The following is a 20,352-nucleotide window of genomic DNA, read 5'->3' as shown; positions in this document are numbered from 1 at the left end:
ACGTGATTCAGTTCGATATGTCTGTGGTAGCTGAAATGAAGCGCATTCTTAAAATTGTCATTAGTATTTGTTAATTACTTAACACAGTGCCTGATACTGTAGACATGAAATAAGTATTAATCATTATTATTAGTTAGTACCTTTTTAAAATGCTTCTTTATTGGCTTTCTTTTTAAACTGCTTAAACACCCCATGCTGTATCTCTGTGGCATGCAGGAGACTAGCTAATTACATTGGGTTGATTGTTTCTGATGCTGTAAAATAGTTCAGATGACCTTTTCTTTCATTGAACCCCATTATTAATAAGTGCAGCATTTTTCAACCTGGAATCTTCTGACATAGTTCCTGAGTCCAGGAAATCTATGGGAATGAAAGATTTTTGGATTTTCATATTTATGATCATCTTAATAGCACATTCTGGAAATCTCAGACTACTCCTTTTATTGAAGTACTCCAAGCAGTTTCACAGGGGCATTTGCATTGAACATGTAGTCATGTTAATACCAAGGAAAGCCGAATTACCTCACATCACATACTCTAGGCTCTTGCAGATATTCCATAGAGAATGTGGAATGGGAGAATGGACTGGCCCCATCATTGGCATGTGAAACTGTAAAGACCCCAGAGCTGGCCGTCAGTACCTATTCACACAGTGGCTATATGGTGAAATCTCATCTTTTTATACACAAATAAGCAATGGTTAGATAGCAGAAAATGCAGTAGTGAAAAACAAAGGTTTTTTTGTTGATTAGTATTTTTTAATTTCAATATTGTATTTTGGAATGTGCTCACTGGCTTTTCAAGATAATGGGTCCATTGTCAAAAGAAGCTTATTTTTTAAAAAGGTAAACAATGGAGTTCCAATTGTGGCGCAGTGGAAAAGAATCCAGCTAGGAACCATGAAGTTGCGGGTTTGATCCCTGGCCTCGTTCAGTGGGTTAAGGATCTGGTGTTACCGTGAGCTGTGGTGTAGGTCGCAGATGCAGCTCAGATCTTGCATTGCTGTGGCTGTGGTGTAGGCCGGCAGCTGCAGCTCCAATTTGACCCCTAGCCTGGGAACCTCCATATGCCTTGGGTGTGGCCCTAAAAAGCAAAAAAAATAAAATAAAATAAAATAATAAAAAGGTAAACAATGAGGTTCATAACAATAAAAGTTCAAATGATGGTCCAAGTTTGCAACAAGTGATATGAAACACTAGTAATCAAACATCAGCAATTCAGTGACCGAAAACAACACCATTCATTACTCTCAATTAATGTCAGTAATTTGCATTTTATTGGTTTTATAGCTTAGTTTATATTTAATGTGTAAACTTGATTTAGTTTTAGACTTGCATAAGGCATTTACACTCCATTTTTTTTTTTTTTTTTTGTCTTTTTGCTATTTCTTGGGCTGCTCCTGCGGCATATGGAGGTTCCCAGGCTAGGGGTTGAATCGGAGCTGTAGCCACCGGCCTACGCCAGAGCCACAGCAACGCGGGATCCGAGCTGCGTCTGCGACCTACACCACAGCTCATGGCAACGCCGGATCGTTAACCCACTGAGCAAGGGCAGGGACCGAATCTGCAACCTCATGGTTCCCAGTCAGATTCGTTAACCACTGCGCCACGACAGGAACTCCTACACTCCATCTTAAAGAAACATTATAGTTAAAATGATTTCAGTGAATACTGACAATTTAAAATACTTTTCCTTGAGCAGGTTGCTGTAGTACTCATATTTAAGAATCATGGACTTAGTGAATAAGCTCCTATAAATCCAAGAAACGGTCTCATCATAGTCTAAGAAGGAAAAGAACAAAACAACTTAGGGCCCAGTTTTTCCTCCCAAAGATGTTTATAGGCTTGTAAAATTCTGGGTCCAGGTGTTTTTGGTTGTGGGCTTGTTTTTTACAAGATTTTTTGGTTAGTGTTGCCTGTGTAAAACAGGAAAAATTTGAACGTGCAATCTTGGGTATGTTTTGTGGTCTTCAGAGAAATTTGCTCTTTGCATTCCAATTACACCAATCTTCTTTCATTTCCAAGAATATGCCAAGCACTTTGCCACCTCAGCCCTTCTGTACTTGCTGTGTTTTCTCTCTCATCTAGAGAACCTTCTGTTGGCTTTTTGCTTGGCTCATCTTCTCCTTGAGGTCTCTGTTTAAATGTCCCTTCCTCAGAAGGTTCTTCCGTGATCACTTCCATCTGAAAGAGGTTCCTCTTACCTTCCCTCTTCATCTTTATTTCCCTAATGGTACTGGCAGAAACTCTCATGATATAAGATGTTTATTTCACTTTTCCACTGCTTGTCTCCCTGTTCAGAGTGTCGGTTATAAGAAGGAAGGCTGTATGTCTTTCTTTTTAACTATTGTAGCATCTAGAATACTGTATGGACACAGTAGGGAACCAATAAGCATTGGTTAAATTTGAAAATAGAGTAATCACTTCTTCTATGACTTAGTGTTTGGGATCCATGAAACCATTGTGAGAGTAAAAGAACTTATCTAACGGTTAAAAACTATTCAATGAGTGAATTAAAAAAAAGTCTAAATGTATTAGTTGAGTTGAGTGGTACAAAACACCCAAACACAGAGATCAACTTCCCAGTAGAATGTAGCTTTGCTCTTTGAGCTATAAACACTCAATGATTCTCTTCATTCCTATGGGTTGTCTTTCCCAATGATTTGGTGAGGAGGTAAGAGGTAAATACTGACCCTTAAGGCCCTGTTCTATCAGACCATGGCCAGGATGAGTGCCTTAGTCAAGATGAGAACTATGAACGTTGGCAATTAATGGAGTCAGAGATAAAAACGACTAGTTTTTAAACCTTGGATTTTTGTCCATTCATCTCAGAACTTTGTTGTTTCATACATCAGATATTTACCTTTTTTTTTTTTATTGACTCTAACATGCATGTTTTCCCCGGCTTTTAGTATCTCTGGAATTAAGACGCATCACAATTTGTGTCATGTCATGTTTTGCTTGGTGGCCTTTTTCTTTTTAAATGATGTACAAAACAGCATGCATTTTTAATTGGTGGCATTTTAGAGTCAATAAAATAAGGTATCTTTTTTTTTTTTTTTTCCCCGCTATTTCTTTGGGCCGCTCCCTCGGCATATGGAGGTTCCCAGGCTAGGGGTCGAATCGGAGCTGTAGCCATTGGCCTACGCCAGAGTCACAGCAACGCAGGATCCGAGCCGCGTCTGCAACCTACACCACAGCTCATGGCAACGCCGGATCGTTAACCCACTGAGCAAGGGCAGGGACCGAACCTGCAACCTCATGGTTCCTAGTCGGATTCGTTAACCACTGCGCCACGACGGGAACTCCGGTATCTTTTTTTAAAAAACCAATTGTCTAATATTAATTTGTTAAATGAAGGAATTTGAAGCACCTTGCTAGGAGTCAGCCACTGTAGCAGCAAACAAATGGCCATCAACAATTCCTAGGCAGATAGGATGCTCTTCCAGCCAGGGAGTAGAGTCTGTTTTTTCCCTTAAATTTAGGTTGACCCTGTGATTTAGTTTAATCAATAGAATATGGGAGACATGACACATGTGACTTCTGGGCTATGAGAGGACTTTCAGTTCCTATACAGAATCAGCAACCTCCAAGTAACTATGACCACTGAATGGTGAGAGACCACATGGAGAGAGAGAGAGGGTCTTGGAGGAAAAAGAAGGTCCCCCAGCCATAAGCTAGCACCCATGCCCTAAGCACGTGAGTGAGGCCATCTTGCATCTTCCAGCCCCAGGCAATTGGGAACCAGAGGTGAACGATCCCCACTGATCCTAGCTTGAATTCCTAACCCCCAGAATCATGAAGAATAACCTGGTTTTTGTTTGAAGACACTGAGGTTTGGGGTGGTTTGTTAGGCAGTAATTGATAAATGAGACAACACTTGAGTTAGAACTCAAGTCCTACAAGCTATTTTTCAATTTTCCCTAATTGAGAACAAACTCTCCCCTGTCCAATAAAGAAATACCCTTCTCCAGTATGAGCCTCAGAAAAGCTGCCCATGTTCCTCTCTGATCAGATTTCTTGGCACTAACAAAACAATCCTTGAAGTGCTCTGAGAAAACAGTCCAAAACGAAGTCCTGCTGGGATCATTGTTTCCTCCAACTACCTTCCAATTATCTCTACTCAATGTGATGGTGTTCACTGAGTGTCGGGGGCTCCTAAAATGTGTTTTTGTGTGTAAGCTAATGTGAAACTATGTAATCACCAGGGAACCACCTCTACAAATGGCCAGTGCTTCTAAATAAGAAATGATTACCTAGCCATGGCAATTCTATAAGAGAAAAAACATTGAAAGACAACTGTTGGTCAAAGAAATTGGGCTCAATCAAACAAACCTCAGAACTCCTAGGGCCCAAGGCTTTTTCACCAAAGCATATCACAGGGGAGGCATATCTCCTGAGAATTGTGACTCGGATCAACTAACCCTGCTGACCAAGCAGGATATCCTCAGTGTCTGCAGCAATTTCTCAATAGGAAGCATGAAAATTAGGAACATTGCAATAGGGGGCGGGGAGGCAGGAACTCTGAAAGACTAATATCCGGTGAGGTGTGAGAGGGAAACTTAAGCTACTTACTTTGCAGTAACAACCTCAGAATGGAAAGCTATTTTGGTAGCCAAATGTGGAAAGTTAACGTTAAGTGAATAAAGCCACGTCGTCATAAATCCAGGAATGTGCATGAATTTATGAGTCTGGTTGCTCTTTCAGTAGAAAATTTCCTCTATTGCTCCATGAGATATGAGTATATATGTGTTTACACTTTAAAATATCACATTATCTCTTAAAGTCTTATTATTCCTATTCCAAAGCTTAATCCATATATGCAATCCAATAATTAAAACGGCTTTAGAATTCCTTTAAAAGTAAATATACTAATTTTTCCTATGTGTATGCCTAACCTTCTTAATGAGACAATAAAATTGAGAATGAAATACCTCCCGCGGACTTTGACTGGCATGTGAGACCTTCTCTAGGATCTAGCTGGGGTTGTAAAATCTTCCATGAGTCCACATCAATCTACCATCCCAGAAAATCCATCCATGTGAAATCTGTTTGGACAATAATCAATTGATGGATGCAGTTAAGATGCAGATCAATACCATCTTCATTACTATTTAGTGGGAAGTCATGCTCAACTTTGGATTGCTACATAACACCTGGGAGATACATTAACCCCAAAAGAAAACTATGGAACAGAATCACTACCAAAAAAAAGCAAACCACAAAGAACAGAGAGTATAGTGTCAGAAAAGCTTGACCTGACAGATACTACCCTGTATTCAATAATTTGAAATGAGGCAGAAAGAAAGGTATCCTTTCCCTACCAATTACAAAAGCAAATTGTCATTTTGTCACTGTGGCAAAGACGCATTGACAGTTCGTTGGCAACACCCTACTGAGACCTCCTAGCCTTTTCTCTAGACTGCATCAGTAGACCTGGGGTAACAAAGCCAGATGTCATAGGCCATGCATGAAAAATCCTCCTCTGAAGCTAAAAGAACCGCTATTGGTTTTTCTTCAAATATATCTAGAAAAAAAAAAAATTCACTTTCTTTTCTAGCAAAGGGAGTAGGGGAATTCACACCAAACCAGAGACCCAAAGGTGAGTTCCCTGGGGTATGGCCCTTCCTTCTTGACAGGAACAGCTTTTAGTAAGTTTGGGGATGACAGTGCAAGATGTCCTCGTGACCCCCCCACCCCCATCCCAGGCCCCAATATTTCCCTCACAGCACGTGAGTGTTTTCGCTTCTCTTTGTGATGCTCTACTGAAGGGCCACCAATTAAGCCTACTTCTTTTTTTTTTTTTTTTCTTTTCTTTTTAGGGCCACACCCTTGGCATATGGAGGTTCCCAGGCTAGGGGTTGAATTGAAGCTACAGCTGCTGGCCTACACCACAGCCACAGAAATGCCAGATCCAGATGCTATCTGCGACCTACACCATAGCTCACAGCAACGCCGGATCCTTAACCCACTGAGCGAGGGCAGGGATCGAACCCACAACCTCATGGTTCCTAGTTGGATTTGTTTCCACTGAGCCATGACGGGATCGCCAAGCCTACTTCTTAAAGATACAAATGGCCCCAGCCAAAACAGTGGGACACTGATTTCATCTCAGGGCTGAGAACAGAGAATGGGACAAGACAGAGAGCTCAGGAAATGTCTAAAAGCTTGAAGGTTGAACAGCCATGGAACGTTGATCTTGTTGGGACTCCCAGATGGGGCACCAGAATTTGGACAGTGAGACTAAGGAGAAGGGCAGCTGAGGTGGGAGGGGGGGCAACACTGGGGAAATCATGACCCGAATGACATAAAATAAGGGCAGTGGAAAGCACTGTGCATTCAGGGCGAGGGACATTCCTAGGTGGCAGATAGTGCAAAATGTTGGTGGAAGGGGGTCTTTCAAAGTGAGTACAGTCTCAGGTCTGCCTTGATTTCTGGAAGGGGATGAGAGTGTTTCTCTCCACTCCCTTCCTCCTTCTGGACCCAGGGGCTCAGCCCCAGGCAGGAACTATTGGTACCAAGACCTAACTTCATGCTGGGCTTCTATAACCTCTGACATCTGTGGACCAATCTTTCTGTCAGTCATCCTTGTATTCTGCAAACCACTGGCTTAGAAATACAGCATGTGGGCTGCTTTCAAGGTAAGACTGTCTACACTTCATTATCATGTCTGCAGGTCATTCTCTTGTGACTATACCCAGAGTCTTGCCAAGGTCAAGCCCCCTTGGTCAGCGTAGATAACTACAATTTGCTAATCAGTGTTGGGCTTAAAGCTGTTGGGCAATGAACCAATTTCCTTTATCTTCTTTTGCATTGTCAGTGGTCATCATGATTCATATGACATAGTTCCTCGAAAGACCAAGAAAAAGAGACAGCTGAACAAAATTCACAAGATACTTCCTATTGCCTATGGCTTATGCATACATATTTTAATATTTTTATAAGTGTGTGGTTAAGAGTGTTTGGGTCTTAGAGTTGGAAGCATCAACTAAAGCTATGTCTGATAATTAAATATAGGTATTGGCTAATCGTATTTGTTGCTAATCTGTTTTTTCAACTGACTTAACTGCAAACTAAGAAAAAGACAGTGACTTTCAGCTGATTTCTCCAATGTGGAGGTAGGGGGAGTTCAGACTTTATAGGTATGTACATGACACAGACAGGTTAAATTTTTTTAATATTATGGATTAAAATCCTGAGGTTTGAATTTCCTTGTCACAGTATGGTTGTAAGAGATGTTCCAATTAGGATATAACAGGAGTGTAAGACTGCTAGTTTGATGGTTCTCAAAGTGAAGCCAGAGGACCCCTGGGGAACCCTGGGTTCTTTTCAGGAGATTCGCAAAATCCTGCCTTTTCCAGCTAGATATCTGTGTAAGGCTGGATTTTCTTCATACCCTTCCACTAAGACGATATAACTAACAGATTGAAAGTGGAAGTAGATATGAGGTTCTAGCTCTCTTCTCTGAGGCCAGACATTAAGTAAATTTCCCAAAATATAACACATGACAATCTTCTGACTACCTGTTGAGGGGAGGAAATATAGTTAATTTTCATGATAAGTATGTTATTTATGTTAACATGTAAAGGGTCAGTTATTAAATGAATAAACAAAAAAATCACAGAAATTGCTCATTTTTCATTTTTATCATGGTAAATAGGAATAGATAGAAACCAAATAAATCTTTTTTAAAAGTTTTTTGGAGTATAGTAGACTTACAATGTTGTGTTAGTTTCAGGTGTACAGCAAAGCGAATCAGTTATGTATATGTTATATATATATATGTATATACATTGCTTTTCAGATTCTTTACTTATATAGGTTATTACACAGTACTGAGTGGGTTTCCCTGTGCTATACAGTAGGTCCTTGTTATTTATCTATTTTATATATAGTAGCAGGTATATATTACTCCTAACCTCTTAATTTATCTCTGCCCCCTCAACATTTCCCCTTTGGTAACCATAAATTTGGTTTCAAAATCTTTGAGTCTGTTTCATGAATAAGTTATTTGTATCATTTTTATTAGATTCCACATATTAGTGATCTCATATAGTTATCTTTCTCTGTCTCACTTACTTCACTTAGTATGATAATTTCTAGGTTCATCATGTTGTTGCAGATGGCATTATTTCGTTCTTTTTTATGGTTGAATAATATTCCATTATATATATATATATATATATATATATATATATATATATATATATACACATCTTCTTTATGCATTCCTCTGTCCATGGACATTTAGATTGTTTCCATGTCTTGGCTATTGTAAATAGTGCTGCAATGAACATTGGGGTGCATGTATCTTTTTAAATTATAGTTTTCTCCAAATATATGCTCAGTAGGTATTGCTGGATTATATGGTAGTTCTATTTTTAGTTTTTTTAAGGAAACTCCATACTGTTCTCCACAGTGGCTGTACTAATTTACATTCCCACCAGTAGTGTAGGAGGGTTCCCTTTTCTCCACACCCTCTCCAGCATTTATTGTTTGCAGACTTTTTGATGATGGCCATTCTGACTGGTGGTAGGTAGTAACCTCTTATAGTTTTAATTTTATTTATTTAATAATTAGTGATAATTAGTATCTTTTCATGTGCTTTATGGCCATCTGGCTTTGGAGAAATGTCTGTTTAGATCTTCTGCCCATTCTTAAATTGATTATATATATAAACCTGTATGAGATATTTGTATATTTTGGAGATCAAGCCCTTGTCAGTTGCTTCATTTGCAAAGATCTTCTCCCATTTTCTGTGTTGTGTTTTTGTTTTGTTTATGATTTCCTTTGCTGTTCAAAAGCTTTTAAGTTTAATGGAGTTCTCATTGTGGCTTAGCAGGTTAAGAGTCCAACTAGTATCCATGAAGATGTGGGTTTGATCTCTGGACTCGCTCAGTGGGTTAAGGATACCACATTGCCATGAGCCGTAGGTCTCAGATGTGGCTTGGATCCCATGTTGCTGTGGTTGTGGTGTGGGCCAGCAGCTGTAGCTCAATTCGACCCCTAGCATGGGAACATCTATATGTCGTGGGTGCGACCCTAAAAAGGATTTTAAAAAAAGCTTTTAAGTTTAATTAGATCCCATTTGTTTGGTTTTGTTTTTATTTTCTTTACTCTAGGAGATGGATCAAAAAAGATACTGCTGCACCATTCTTTTACATGTAGCTGTCCAGTTTTTCCAGTACCACTCATTGAGAGATTGTCCTTTCTCCATTGTATATTCTTGCTTCTTTTGTCACAGATTAATTGACCATAGTTTTAAGGGTGGAAAGGAGTCCTGGTACTAGGATATTTGAGATCTGCTGCATGAACCTGACTCATTTTCCCCATGCGGATTCCCTAAACTCTGTAAGCATCTAAAGCCCATTTGTTTAGCTTAAGCTGGTTGCCATCTCTACCTCCTTTCCAATTTCCCTCTAACTGTGTGCTCACGTCAGGAGTAATAAAAAATATTTAGCAACTGGTTTGGCATGGGAGCCCACCAATCAAAATATCTGCACAACCAGCCAGCAAGGGTTGTGGCTGAAAGCAGCAGATTTAGTCCCACTGAGCTTCTAGGCCCACTCACTATAAATTCCACCTGCCCATGGGAAGTTGAGAATTCCCTCTCCCATGCAGCAAACTGTCCCAGGTGAGTCCTTAATACTATACCTTGCACATCATCAGGGCTTCACTGGAGCCCCTATTTACCTGAGTAAACCTTTTACCTCACCAGCAGAGACCCCTCACACTGGTTTGGAGAGACACGAGATAGGGTTTCTCTGCAAAGACGAGAATGCAAAGGTCACCAGCCACGTTCATCACTATCCTAGCCTGCCCCAAGGAGAGGGAGTGTCAGGTGGTCTAATATTGTGCAGTATCTTAAACACCCAGGTCAGATTTGTTTAGGCTTAAGGGATGGGTGAAATTCCTCAGGGATCCTTTTAACTAAATCATCTCAACCACTTCAGTTAAAACCTAGTTAGCACGTAGCACAGAGTACAGCAGAGTGAGCTTCTCCCCAGAAATGCATGGAATGTACTTAAACGTCTTTTTTGGTGGGATGAGGTTACGGGAACTGGGAAAACCAGATGAAGGGGATTTCCAGAGTTCCGGGGCCAAGCCAATAGTTGCATGGCTGCACACTTTGCCGGTTGTCCTGCAACGTGAACTTCCCCATGCACTTGCTTGCTCCCTCTGACTTGCTGCTCTCGGTGGACTGATGGCCTCCCAAATTCATATGTTGACATCCCAACCCCCAGGACCCCAGAATGTGACCTTGTTGGGAGACGGGGTCTTTACAGAAGTCATCAAGTTAAAGTGAAGTCTTTAGGGTGGGTAGGGCCCCAATGGGACTGGTGTCCTTATAAAAAGTAGAAGTTTGTGGAAGTTTGAACACAAGATTGCATACAGAGGGAAGACAGTATAAAGATACAGGAAGAAGGCCATGTGAATATCAACACTGACATCTAGGAACTGAGGAAAGAAGCCTGAAACAGACCCTTCCTTCACAGCCCCCAGAGGAACTGACCTTGCTTTCAGACTTCTCCCCTCCAGAATTTCGAGAAAATCAACTGGGTAGCAAAATTGCTTAAATTACCCAGTTTGTAGTACTCAGTTACAGCAGCCCCGGCACATTTGCCTTCTGGTTTCCAAATCACAGCCCCACTTTCCCTCAGGGGAATAATTCCGAGGAGTTCTTTATTTGAATAATTGAGTAGAGAAGAATAATGAGCATTTCCCTCCAGTGAAGCTCTGACAGTTCCCTCAGCCACCCATGGCTTATGAGACTGGCCTCTTCCTCCACCTTTAGAGGGACTCGGGCTTTGATAATAAATGAGTGGAAGTGTTTGGTACCCTCAGCAGTGGTACCGTGGAGCATAGCCTGAAAGCCAGGTCCCTGCAGCCTCGAAACAGCCCTCCTTCTCAGAAATCCTCTGTTCCTCCGCCCTGCCAGAACTTGACCCCTGTGCCTGGGTTTCATGCATCTTATGCCACCTGTGCCATCTCTGATCTACAACATTGTGAAGCCACACAGACTTTGATGTCACTGCTGACCTTGGCACGTCCCACCCAATTCATCCTCTCCTGCTATTTTCACATCCCCCTCCTGCTCCTCACTGCCTTAGTGTTTTCATCCTTCTCATTACCTGCTGACCAGAGAGCCCTCTTTAGCTATTCTCTGCATCCCTTCTGCTACCTCAATGCCAATCTCATGGATTGTTCCTTCTGAGTTCCTCTCACTCTGCCTTTCCTTCTATGGCCACTTCCAGCATCCCTGGTCAGGCCACTGGTGGCCCATGTATGGACACTGGGTGATGCTGTTTAAACACCAAGGCTTTTTTGGAGTTCCCATCGTGGTGCAGTGGAAACGAATCTGACTAGGAGCCATCTTAGGTGGCGGGTTTGATACCTGGGCTTGATTAGTGGGTTAAGGATCCAGTGTTGCCATGAGCTGTGGTGTGGGTTGCAGATGCGGCTCAGATCTGGCGTTGCTGTGGCTGTGGCTGTGGCTGTGGCTGGCAGCTACAGCTCCATTGGACCCCTAGCCTGGGAACCTCCATATGCCACAGGTGCAACCCTAAAAAGACAAAAAAGACAAAGAAAAAAAAAAAACAAAACAAAAACCAAAACCAAAAACCCCACCAAGGCTCTTTTGATTTGGGAGCATCTGGAAGGATAGGGTAATATATGGCAAATTCTAAGGAGGGATGAGGTTAGGGTCAAGGATGGGCTGTGAGTTAGGGACCAGGACGACCAATTTGTGGAGTAGGGGGATGAGGCACAGATCTTATGGTAATAAAAAGAAGTTAAAACTTCAGTGGTTTGCTTTCAAAGAATTAAATGGGTATGAATGTCAAAACACAGACAACCACCAAAGAATGGCAATACCAGAGTGCCATGCATCGTTGCAGAAATCTTCTCCTGGTTGCTTGAATTTCCTTCCTTGAATCAAGTCCATACCACCACTTTATTTAAATATGTGATTTTGGTTAAATGCACCATTTCATTTATCTGTATAGTCAATGCATATTGACTGAGTGTACTTCTCAGTGCTGAGATTTGGTAGGGAACAAGAAAGTCCCCTATCCTCTTCTCCAACAACTCCTGCTCCAAATGATATTTTAAAGTTGATTCTTAAAGAGTAAGTCACCAGATATGTGTGTATAGAAACACTCATACCTACATATGTACATACAGATGGCAAATACATGACTAAAGCCTCAGATACTGACTTTTAATTCATTTATTATAATAAAAATGAAGGTACCAAAGAGTAGAGATACTCACCCATCACTGAGGCAATGAGCTCTGCGAAAACTGTATTATTTTCCTTTGATGGCTTTTTTCATGTATAGGATGAAAGAGAAAAAATATGGGGACATTTTCGAAATTATAGGAATTATCCCCTCCATCATTCCATACTTTTGTTTTTGATGTTGTCCTCTTTCAAATTTTTAGTTTGAGAACCTTTAAGTTTGCTTTTCAAAGTTCATGAGAGGAGAAAAACTTAGTTTCTTGTTGCTTAGTTGGCATTCTTTTTCTTCTTCTTCTTTTTTTTTTTTTTTTGGTCTTTTTAGGGCTGCACATGCAGCATATGTAAGTTCACAGGCTAGGGGTTGAATTGAAACTGTAGCTGCCAGCCTACACCGCAGCCACAGCAACACAGGATCTGAGCCACATCTGTGACCTACACCAGAGCTCACAGCTATGCTGTATTCCCGACTCACTGAGCAAGGCCAGGGATCGAACCCAAGTCCTCATTGGATACTGGTCGGGTTTGTTACTACTGAGCCACGACGGGAACTCTGGTTGTTATTCTTCAAATTCCTTAAAGTTGTTATATAAACAACTTTTATTTTAAAAACTTTTTTTTCTTTTTATGGCCACATCTGTAGCATTTGGAATTTCCCCGGCTAAGGGTCAAATAGGACTTGCAGCTGCTGGCCTATGCCATAGCCACAGCCACACTGAATCTAAGCTGCATCTGCAACCTACACCACAGCTTGCAGCAGCACCAATCCTTAACCCACTGAGTAAGGCCAGGAATGGAACCTGAATCCTCACAAAAGAAATGTCAGGTTCTTAACCCATTGAGCCACAACAGGAACACCTTAAAATTTACTTTTATTTTTATTTTTTGGCCATGCCCATGGCATACAGAAGCTCCTGGTCCAGGGATTAACTGTGCCATAGCAGTGACCTGAGCCAGAGCAATGGCAACACTGGATCCTTAACCCACAACTGAGCCACAGGGACCACCTCCCGTTTTTTTTTTTTTTTTTCTTCCTTTTTTGGCTGCCCCACAGCATATGGAATTCCTGGGTCAGGGATCAGAACCAAGCTGCAGCTGTGACCTAAGCCACAGCTGCAGTGACACGGCATCCTTAACCCACAGTGCTGGGCCAGGGATCAAACCTGTGACCCAGGGCTCCCAAGACACCGCTGATCCCACTGTGCCACAGTAGACACTCCCATTTTTTAATTTTGAAAGGCAAAGAGATAAGCTCTTGGCTCCAACCTTATCCAATTCCCCTTGTACAGATGCTGCAAAACGCCAGCAAGGCAGGTGATTCTCTTCTCATCCAAGAGCAAGAAAATTTTCTCCCAATTTTTTTCTTCTCAAATAATAACCACACATTTTTCAGAGAAGTCCATCAGTTCAAAATATTATATGGCATTTAAAAAAAAGAGAGGGGGAGTTCTCTTGTGGCTCAGTGGGTTAAGAATCCACTGTGGCTCAGGTCACTCCTGTGGCGCAGGTTGGATTCCTGACCCAGGAACTTCCACGTGGCCAGAGCGTAGACTGGAAAAAAAAAAAAATTAAAAAAAAAAAGAGAGAGAGGAAACACAGATCTCAGAGTAGTCAGAGATGATAAATTATAAACTTCTGGGTATTTCTGGATTTAAACCAACTGAGGGAAAGTTTGCTCCATATTGGGCAAGCATGAGGATGAGGGCCATTTGTGATTAGAGGCTTGATACGTCATGATCTGAGTCTGCTTGGAGCCATCTCTTGCTTGCATGGACCTGGCGAGGGTCCAGGAGAGGAAGTGGTAGAGGAGAGGACACCAGTGGAAAATGCCCAGTTTTTGTTCAAGTTCCCTGAAGGGGTAGACTGGTCTGGACTTATTTGAAAAGTTTTGGAGAAATGCCTCACATGTGACAAATAGGGAAGTACTGGTTATGGAAGTGGGAACTTCTCTAGATTGTCCCTGGGGTCTATCTAGAAGGGACAGAAGGGGGCAAAAAAGAGACACCTTTGTAAAGGTGTCTATATATGCAAACATGAAGACACATGATAGAAAGATGGAGACTTAGCTCCTGTCCCTGAGTCCAGGCACTTTGCCTTTCCTTCCAGCCCCCAGGGCTTCATTGCAGGGGTACATGTGTCTGCCATTCTTGCCACAGGGTGGGGTTTCTTTTTTCAACAATTTTTTTCAATATTGTATTAGTTTCTGATGTATAGCACAGCAAATCAGTTATGATATCTCTCTCTATACATACATACCTATAATCTTTTTCAGATTCTTTTCCCTTAGAGGTTTTTACAAAATGTTGAGTACAGTTCCCTGTGCTATATTGGTAGAACCTTGTTGGTTATCAATTTTATATATAGTAGTGCCATGTGGTTTTTAAGTCAGTATTTACTGAATGAGTTTTATCAGGCCCTGAAATGTGTGCATTTTGCAGGCATTTTCTGGTATAGTCTTCTTAGGACGCAGAGGCAACTCAACCCCAGTTGGTAGAGGAGAATACTGAGACGCAGAAAAGTTTAAAAATTTTGACGAAAGTCACAGACTTGGTCTATCCATTTCTCATAAAAAAAATTTTTTTTTTCTTTTTACAGCTACACCTGCATCATATGGAAGTTCCCTGGGCCAGGGGTCAAATCAAAGCTGCAGCTTCCAGCCTAAGCCACAGCCACAGCAATGTGGGATCTGGGCTGTGTCTGCAACCTATGCCACAGCTTGCAGCAATGCTGGATCCTTAACCCACAGAGTGAGGCCAGGGATCAAACCTTCATCCTCACAGACACTATGTCAGGGTCTTAACCTGGTGAGCCATGACGAGAACTCTCCCCAGCACTTCTTAAGGACCAACTCCCCCAGTGCTTTCACTAGTTTTGGTTTTTTATGCTTTCTCAAAGATTTCTGTACTACAGAGAGTATGTGCAGAAATCTTCCCGTGTGTCATTCATTCAACATTCAACAAGCCTTTCCAGAGAATTATTAGGTATGGGGTTTTTGCTAAATGGAGTGAAAATTTATAGCCCTCACATTGAAAAGGCTCATCCTCAGACATTTATTTATTCATTCATCTAACCAGCAAACTTTTCCTAAGCATGTCTCATGTCCCAGGAAGTGTACTAGGAGTTGGAAATAAAATGCCAAGTGCAATACTGTGTTTAATGTTAATAGTAAGAGTAACAATGCAGATAACAATGGCTAAAATTTAGTGAGGACTCACTACATGCCCTGTGCTGCTGTTCTAGGTACTTTGTATCTATTTATGCAGTGAATCCTCACACAAGTGCAGTAGGCACCACTATCATCATCTTCATTTTACAGATGAGGACAAAGAGAGAGAAAGGGAGGGAGATATTAAGAAGTAATCTTGTTGGAGTCAGGATTGAAACACAGGGTAAATACTGTGCCTCTTTTTGGGAAGCAAGTGCAACAAAAATATGTTTGCAATGCAGGGAAATTCTTGAGAACTGAGGTCAGTCCATGGTCACTTGGGCCAAGGACGGGGTGGGGGTGGGGGTATCAGTGATCAAATGTACTTGCCCAAGGGTTCATGATGAGTATCTGGTCTACCAGTGGGCATGTGGCACTTGGCAAAGCCAGATAGGAGTGTTACCAGAATATGGAGAGCTGAGTATTCAAGAGGCAGAAATGGAATTTTTATATTTTCTTTCAGCTTCATTTCAGATATATGGGCTGTTTCCGCAATGAGTTTAGGGTTACATGGAAGAATGGCTTTGGTTGTGTTTAGAGGGTCAGCCCATAGTAAGAATTACGAGATGGTTATTCCCCTTATTAAGATTCAGATATAAACTGTGTGGGTAGTGTTCATTTGCTCATTCCATAGATATTTATTAAGCAACTACTATACTTAACATACGAGGCATGGTCTAGGCCTTTGGGATACACAGTGAACCAAACAGAAAAAATACTCTTGCTCTCATGCTCTGCATTCTTGTGGGTGAGACAGTCAACAAGCAATAAACATAAAGCCTGTGAAAAAGTATTGCCAGTAGGGAACTGGGAGTGCAGGCATGGGGACCTGGAGCTTAGGTTTAAGTAGGGTGGCCAGGCAGGTGTCAATGAGCAGATGACATTTGAACAAGGTCCTGGAAGAGGCAGGAATAGCCAGTGCCAAGGTTCTAGGGTAGGAGGTGCCCCATGTGCTTCAGGAACAGCCAAGAGCCCATTGTGGCTGGAGAGGAGCAGGAGGTGAGGTCAGAGAGAATAAGCCTGCTAGGGCCCTGTGAATGGCTCTGAAACCTTGGCTTTTCCTTTGAGTGACATGGGGAGGGCTGTGTAATGGAGGTATTGAGGAAAGTTCGAGTCTGGATATATTTGGAAGCCAACAGAGGTTCTGACAGATGGCACTTTGGGTATCAGAGAAGGAAGGGCATTGAGGACCATGCCATAGTCTTCAGCTGAAGCATCTGAGGACATGGAAATGCTCTTAACTGTGATGGGAACACTTGCTGTGGAATCACTGGGGGACCAGGCATTCTGTTTTAGGGAAGGCTCTGAGGCATCGAGGGGGAATGGCGAAGCTGGGACTCAGGGACATGGGCTGGTGAGCAGAAGAGAAGTCTGGGCTGGGGCTGCCAGCTTGGGAGTCCTCAGAGCACAGGTGCTATGGAAGCCACTAGGCAGATGAGCTCACAAGGGAGTGGGATAATGAGGAGAAAAGGACAAAAAAACTGAGTGTTAAGAAGTTGGGGAGACCAGCCAAGGAGACAGGAAGCCATGCGGTAGGTGGCAGAGAGTGTGCAGGGTCCTGGAGGCCAGCGGAGCATGTGCGTCTACCAGCATCATGGTCTGTCTGCTTGTCCACAGGCACAGGCACACCCCAAGTGAAAGTCATAACCATGCCTTTACTCAGGGGCTTGGAGTCAAGAGTTAGAGAAACAGTTTTAGGGGAGAGAAACAGCTTCTCTTTTCCCATCATAAGTAGAAAAAAAAGACTGTTTAAGCAATTTGCATAATCAGGCCCTGCGAGAAGGACCCATGTGAATTCAGTGATGAATGAAGATTTTAGCAACATCCATTAGTCATTAAGCCACTTCTTCATTTGCTGTGTACATGTGGTTTGTAACCAGGCAGGAATTTCTTTAACAAAACAATCATGGTCTCCATTTTCCCCAAATCCTTGAATCTAGAGATCATTTTTGAGATAAGTCATGCTACGCTGCACCCCTAGAGGTGTCTTATTTTCATTTTCCTAATATTATAGGGAAGTATATAGATGGGGGGGGCTCACCATCAAACACATTTGAAATGAAAACCAAAGTTCTCCTTGTGTTCACCAACATCTTCACCTTTTTATGCCTCTAAAATGCATTTTCCAGCCAACCATAGTCCCTAGTGTGCCTGAGCTCTGCCCGCAGTATTCATGACTTAAAGTGGTCCATTCTTTACATGATTTCACTACTCTTCCATTGCATCCCGTCCATACTCTCTGGTTTGGACTGGATCCCCAAGGAGCCGAATTTGGCTGCATCACAACATGGGCTCGAGACAAAAGAAAACCAAAGTCCGAACTCAGGAAGCATTGGCAGGAGACACGAACCACACGAAGCTTTAATTCTGCGGGGTTCTGTGAGGTCAGGCAGTGGGTGAGGCGGCTTGGCGAGCAGAGCCTGGAGTCCTCCCTAAGGTCATGAGCCTGGGCTTTGAAGGCCCTTGTGGCTGAGCCTGTGGGAGGAGAGAGCTGACACAGGCTCGGTCCGCTTATTCACTCAACGTTCATTTGCTGACTGACTCCTGTGTCTCATGCACTTTGTTTCTTCATGAAGTAACAGTCTGTTTATTTTAGTACATTGCAGAACCAGACATAGCCTAAGAATGAGAAGTCCAGAGATAAGTGATGGCTTAGGGCAGGGAGAAACAGTACGAACTGTTGAGTCAGGCTGGCATGGGTTCAAATCCTGGCCCTACCCTTGTACCTTTGAGGCATTACTTCCCCTCTTTGTGTCTCAGCAGGCTCATCCCAAGGAAACATTGTGATGTGTTCCTTGAGGGGCCGTTGTGAAAAATCGCAGACAATATGCAGGCAATACCGAATAGCATGATTCTGACATAGCAAGGAGTACATGGTAATGGTTATCACTGTTTTGTTCGTTGTATCGAGGTGTGGGTGAGGTAAGTGGTCTCAAGAGGACTTCCTGGTTGGAGGCTGAGAAACTGAGCATTTTTTGCTCTTGAAGAGAGTAGTGAACATTCGATATGCAGGCTATTTTCCATCACATTTCGCTTTGAGCAGATGGTGATCGTCCATCATGATCCTCCAAGTGGGGTGGCCTCAGAGGTATGGATCCAGGCCATTCATTGGAGTTTGCAGGTGAGATGTAACCTCTCTACCATGGTCATCCCAAGAAAGAAGCCAAGAGAGGCATTTCTGAGACCTTGTGTGTTGACAACTTTTTGAATGAGATGAAGGGATTGGATGCAAAGACAGCCCCCAGCGCTGAAGATCAAGAAATATCTGTAAGCCCCCCAAGAAGCCTATAGACAGCCGCAGAACACTTTTGGTCAAGAACACATTTCCAGGAGTTCCCATCGTGGCTCAGTGGTTAATGAATCCAACTAGGAACCATGAGGTTGCCGGTTCAATCCCTGGCCTCGCTCAGTGGGTTAAGGATCCGGCATTGCCATGACCTGTGGTGTAGGTTGCAGACTCGGCTTGGATCCTGCGTTGCTGTGGCTCTGGCGCAGGCCGGCAGCTACAGTTCTGATTAGACCCCTATCCTGGGAACCTCCATATGCCGTGGGAGTGGCCCCAGAAAAGGCAAAAAGAAAAAAAAAAAGAACATATTTCCAAAATGAGAGACTTCTCAATGATGGTGAACAGAACTTCACCATCCATGCCCCAGAAACAGGTCAATGCAGTTTTGGGCAGCCCAGCTTGCTGAAATGGTGTGTTTCAGGCTTTCTCAGGGCCAGGAACTTCCCAGGAAGAAGGGTCCACCCCCCCCACCCCCACCATACACACCCCGCTGCTGGTGCCCCCTCCCTCTGTGCTCACCTGAAGTCCAGATGCCAGGAAGAGAAGAAGGAAGCTGGGGCTTCAGCTTCCTCCCCCAGCAGCCCTGAGGCAGACAGAGCTGGCCGTGAGGAAGTGGGAAGTGGAAGTGCATTTGCTCCTCCTTCCAAACCTGAAGCCCATGGTTTTACTGCTCTTTGGAATTCGCCATGGATGTAAAAGACTCAGCACCTGTATCCACCCCTATACACAAGTTACTGAAAAGTACATCATTAATGCTAAGAAAGCACTGACTACCTGAGAGAGGAAACCAGTAGGAGGTAAAAACTAGGGGATTCTTGGTTTCAGATGTCTGATTTGACCTGATCAGGGCATTTCTGCTGCCTGTTAGATAAATCTGAGATGCTGCCCAAACTGGAAGTGCACATTGGGGAAAGCCACTGTCGTGTGCATTTGCTGATGACTCAGCCTATCTCAGGTCCTTTGAAAATGATATTTCCCACTATGTGACTTCTCCCCTGCCAGGCTTCTCTTCAAAGATCCAGGGTGGGTGTGTGGGGAACAAAAACCCCCAAACAACCTATATGCAAAATCTGATCCTTCCATATTCCACTATCACAGTCATGTCAGCAAACATCCATGCTATCCAAGCAGTCTGCATTTTATGAGATAGACTTAGGAAAGCAGAAACTCCCCCAGGAATCAGCATCCAGGTCCCAGCACAGAAATACTCGCAGACTGGTTTCACTTGATCAAACCAGCCTCTGAGGCCATATTGTCAGAAGACAGAGAAAGTAGGAACCCTAGAAAACCACATGGGGGAGTTCACTGGAGTCAAACCTGATTCAGTAAAACCAAGGTGATAAAACTTGAATGAGTCAATTATGCAAGAATGTGATTAGATAAAATCATCTTGTAGATTCACTGACTAATCATGGAAAAGAAGTAATTTCCATGAAAAAAGCAAGCATGCTGTGGGCACAGATAAGATACTAACAATGGCTAGGGAAGCTGGGAGCTCTCTGGCTGTTTTTCCTGGCACTATGGGAGACTTATGGTCATGAACCAATAAGAACCCACTGCTCTGTACCCAGAACCTCGTGCAGATTTTCCCACGCATTTGTGCCTTTATTCCCAGTAACAGTCA

The 20,352-nt window shown here is 42.8% G+C and overlaps 2 protein-coding genes across 4 annotated transcripts in view; both read left to right on the top strand.

The window, feature by feature from the left end:
• RAPGEF5 (Rap guanine nucleotide exchange factor 5) overlaps nt 1-20,352 on the top strand; it is a 434,425-nt gene that overhangs the window by 26,186 nt on the left and 387,887 nt on the right. The gene's annotated exons all lie outside the window — the stretch shown is intronic.
• Nucleotides 1-20,352, top strand: part of TOMM7 (translocase of outer mitochondrial membrane 7) — a 346,781-nt gene that overhangs the window by 213,089 nt on the left and 113,340 nt on the right. The window lies entirely within an intron of this gene.

The sequence above is a fragment of the Sus scrofa genome, chromosome 9 (genome assembly GCF_054392235.1).
Source record: "Sus scrofa isolate SSC_HxYL_T2T_F1_AM1 chromosome 9, Sscrofa_HxYL_maternal_Yorkshire_Landrace_v2.0, whole genome shotgun sequence".
In the NCBI taxonomy this organism is placed as follows: Eukaryota; Metazoa; Chordata; class Mammalia; order Artiodactyla; family Suidae; genus Sus; species Sus scrofa.
The sequence above is the reverse complement of the archived record's forward strand: the minus strand, read 5'-3'. Positions and strand labels throughout refer to the sequence as shown.